Source organism: Aegilops tauschii, chromosome 1 (assembly GCF_002575655.3).
Source record: "Aegilops tauschii subsp. strangulata cultivar AL8/78 chromosome 1, Aet v6.0, whole genome shotgun sequence".
Lineage (NCBI taxonomy): Eukaryota > Viridiplantae > Streptophyta > Magnoliopsida > Poales > Poaceae > Aegilops > Aegilops tauschii.
In genome coordinates, this window is record NC_053035.3 from 445,890,295 (window position 1) to 445,894,952 (window position 4,658).

The following is a 4,658-nucleotide window of genomic DNA, read 5'->3' on the forward strand; positions in this document are numbered from 1 at the left end:
GACGACCATCAAGTTTAAGTGTTACAACTCAAAGAACCAAATGTATCAAAAGCGAGAGTTGTAAACACTAGGCAAAATATAAAGCAACCGCCCATATGGACCCGCTTGAAGACTATCAACTCATATGCTTCTCCCCCTTTTGTCAGTAAGGACCAAAAAGGTTTGAAGACATAGAGCCTCTACTTGTTCCCAGAAGGAGTAGGTGAAGCTGCAGGGTCGGCGTCGGGGTTTGGCGGTGCAGAAGAACTTGGTGCAGTGTCGACACGCGCTTAAGTTGGAGGTGGTGAGTTAGCATCATCTTGATCATCTATGACTCTGGCATTCACCGTTGCAGCTGAGGAGGAATAATCAGAGTCTTCAAGAGAGGGAGTCCGACGCAAGACATCATTCCTTGGAGGAGTGGATTCAAACTTGAATCTTTCAGTGAAGCCATCGTCTTGAAGATCTGCTTCAGCACTCAGCAATGTCAAACTCTTCCATGACCTCCGACAGGTTTCATGAGTGACAAATGCATTCTTGGTGGCAATATTGCGAATGCGATTTACGTCCACCAAGAGGCTTTGCATCTGCCGCTTTAGCCAGTAGTGATGCTTATCCTGTTTCTAATGCAGGGCAACGAGAAGCTCTCGGTCATTGAGAACACGAGATCGCTTCCGAGGCCTTTGAGCAATAGTGCTTTCAGTGGCTTCAGTATGGGCACGGTGAGGGAAGCGTGTATTGCCAGCCAAAGGATAAACACGAGTGACGGCCTGAACTCCTTTAATGGGCTGTGTGAAGCTTTGGTGATCAGCATTGTGAAGACAAACAGGCTCCTTGGCAGGCTCCGGGTATATGGCTTCAACTGACATATCAACCTCTAGCAAAAATATCAGATGGTTGCGTGCAGAAGGTTGATAGTTGACGGCAGAGTGAAGCTTGATAAGGCGCATAACCCATGGAGCGTAGAACTTCAGACCAAAGAGATCAGAGCCTGATGCAGCCAATTGCCTGATAAAGAAGTCTTGAGCATTGAAGCTGATGCCATTGAAGATATAAAAGACCAATGTCTTCATCGCTCCTTCATGCTTTGCTGCAGAAGAATGTCCTTTGACAGGCCAGAGAGTTCGCCTGATGATATGATAAATAGTGCGGGGCAGATACTCTAGGTCTTCAACAAAGAACTCTCTTGGGTATTCAGCGTCGCGTGACAGAGGCTTCATCATGCTTAGCATTTGGCTCATGTTGGGCTCTGGCTTCTGAAAGATGCTCTCCAATGCATTGCGGTGAAGCTGACAACCAGGCTCGAAAAGTTCACCTGGAGTGGGCAGGCCAGTTAGCTCAATGATATCAAGAGCTTTGGCTTCATGATGGACATTGCCTGTCATCCACTCAAGGACCCAAGTCTTCGGATCCCTGTTGTAGCCGCGAATATGGAGGGTAGCATAAAATTATAGCAGAAGCTCTTCATTCCAATGCTCCTTATCAGTCACAAAGTTCAGCAGACCAGCATCAAGGAAGCAGTCAAGGGCTTCTTCAAGGCAGGGCAGTCCAGCAATGGCTTCAGTGTCTAGACGCATATGTGGAAAGATACGCCCTTGGTCATAGAGAACACAGGAATAGTAGCTGCGCTGCTGATAGCTCCAGAACCGATCTGATGAAATCCTTGGCTTGGAATAGGGGTTCTTGGCACTATCAATGAAAGTGTTGTTCGCAATGAAGCCATTTGCATTGAATGACCTTGGTGAAGTTGCTGTACCTGGAAACCTTGGCAACCTTGGCTTAGGCTTCTGGACCTGAGGCCTGTGCTCGATATGATAGTCAAATTGTGGACCAGCAGCAGGTGGAGGAACCAGAATGGGCCATCTAACAGTGACCAGCTGACCAGGATCATATGCTTGCTCGATGGTGTGTGGTCGTGGAGGCGGTACAGGAGCAGTGGCAGTGGCAGTGGTATTGACTTCAGGCTGCAGATTTGCGTCAGGTGCAGCATTGGCTTCAGGTGCAATCACTTCGGGCACCACATTAACTTCAGGCGCCATATTAGCTTCAGCCATGACAACGTCATTGGCTTCAGTGTTGGTGATCGCCTCAATGTTATCAACCTCCACTCGAGTAGCTGGAGGGTCGGACATGTTCTCCTCGAGAACAACTTCAGGGTTGGTTGGCGGTGTAGCAACACGTTCTTCTTCATCTCTTGGTTCTTCTTGGTCATCGGCTGATGCAGCCGGAATATCTTCAGCCGCGTTGGCTTCAGACTCGGAGTTGTTCACAGTTGGAGAGGCTTCAGGAAATACTTGGCGAGATACTAATTGGCGCTCTTCTCCTTCTGGAACACTTGACAGAGTGACTTGTGGCCTTGGTCCTTTACGAAGCCTGCGGAACACTGGCGACGCATGTGGAGATGGAGTTGGTTGGGCCTCAAAGTCATCACCTTCAAGCACCGGAGCGGTGACTTGAGTTGGGGGAGTAGTTGGTGTTTCTGCTTGACGGGGGGAGTCTTGAGGGTGATCAGCCCATGAATGATCCTGAGCGATTGGTGTCAAGGGACGACCAATGCTGATGAGTTCGTTGTTCGTGAGAACAGGTGATGATACCACATTTTGCTCGATCTGAGGAAGGACTTCATCATCTTCTACATTGTCATGTTGACCAATGTCTTCAGCTGCGGTGGGGTCAACAACTGGAATGTCTTCAGCTTTAGGAGCCTCTGTGGAAGCAGGCTCATGAACTATCATACGACGCTCTTGATGTGCAGATGCAGGACGAGCAACAGAAATTGGCTCGACGACAAGGGGCTCTGTGGGAGCAGCCCGATCTTTCTTCTTGGTTTTTCACTTCTTGGCAGGTGGAGCCTCGTCAGTGGTGCTCTTGGTCTTGCGCTTTCTGGCTTCGGCTTCAGATGCCCTTGTTTTCTTGAGCTCTGAAGCCACTGTGGGGACCTTTGGCTTTACGCCTGTCATACTAGCGGGGAAGACAATGCGAGGTTCTTCTCGCCTGGATGCTTCAGTTTGGTCCACAGCAGGCTTCTTCTTGGCAGCCATCTTGGGGTCAATGCCAGGACGCCCAAGTGCCTTGCGCTTCTCAGCTTTGTTGTAAGCTTGAACACACTTGGCAGCCAAGAGCTTCATGCGCTCTCGAGAACCTTTGGCTTCATCACATTTCTTGTGAAACGCCTCCTTGAGCGCATGCATCATTGTCTTGAAGTTTTGGACGTCTGTCACACTGAGCTTGGCCATATGCTTCTTGAACTGAGCCTTCTCATAATCAATTTTGTGCTTCAGTTCAACGATTTTCTGAGCAAGAGCCAGCTCAGGAGCAATGGCTCCATGGAAGGAGACGCTGAGGCCAATGGGGAGTTGGAGATCATCAAAACTGAGTTTTGGGCTGTCAAACCACTCATCAATGAATTTGTTCAGAAGGTCCACATCGAAGAGGGGAAGATCATTGAAGATTTCCGCCTCTTGCTTGCTCTTTATTAGCAGCTCAAGAGCATCATCGCCAAGATCGTCGTCACTAGACAGATCAATGGCGTCGTTCTCATTCCTGAGAACGGTAGCAGGGGTCAGTGCTTGACTAGCAGGCTGTACAGGCTTCTTCTTCTTCCTAGACTTGGAGATGCGTGAGAGATCTTCAGAGTGCACGCTTGGTGCAGGAGGAGCAGTGGCCAGAGGCTTCGCTTGCGAAGCTCTTGGTGCAGCTGAGGGCTTCGAAGCCTTGGGTTTCTTCTGCTTTTGAGGCTTTGGCGGAGCAGGCGCTTTGTCAGAATCAGCGTCATCTCCAGACTGATCCACTGTGGCTCTCTGAGCAGCGATGTAGGAGAGGAGACTGTCGTGGAATTGTCACGGTAGATGTCCTCAAGCTAGGACTTATTCGTGGAGCCATCGCCGCTAGGAAGCTTGAAGGGGTTAACGGGACAAGGAACACGAGGGTTTATACTGGTTCGGCCCCTTACGGTGAAGGTAAAATCCTACGTCCAGTTTAGGTGGTATTGATTAGGGTTTCGATGACCAGGGAGCTTAGCTACTGTGCCTGGCTCTCGATCAGATCTTTCTCGTCCTTAAACCGCTGCCGGGTCGTCCCTTTATATAGGGAGGCTGACGCCCAGCAGCTCTCAGAGTCCCGGCCGGCTCATAAGAGTGTCCGGCTCGGACTCTCAACTATTCTTGCCTTACACTACAAGTTCTACCATAATAATGATTGTAACTACGGGCTTTAAGCTATATCCGGGTCTTAAGCCCATCTTTGGCCCACCGTCTTCAAGTTTGGCACCGGGCTTCTGGCAATGACCATTATGAGTAACCCGGCCCCTCCTGGCGGGTGACTCTAAGGTCTATATCCTCAACATTAGGCCCCAGATTGATTTGAGCCGGCTCATGTCAATCTTCAATTCTTTCGATAGAAAAAATCTCTGGCTTAACATTGTGCGAAGACCATAACCCGGCGTGACGTCATCCTCTGGACTCCGGGTAATCCGCCGTGACGTCATCTTCCATTAAGCTCGTTTTTTACTCCGCCGGATCCGCAACGGATCTTATCTTTACTGCCATCCCGAAAATCGAGGCGTTTCATGGGGACATAACCACGTCGTGGTCTCCTCGTTTCTCGCGCCCACTTATGAGCTCGCCCTTATAAATAGCCCAGCCCGACGGGCCTTCAGCCACTCTTCTTCCTCCTCGCGC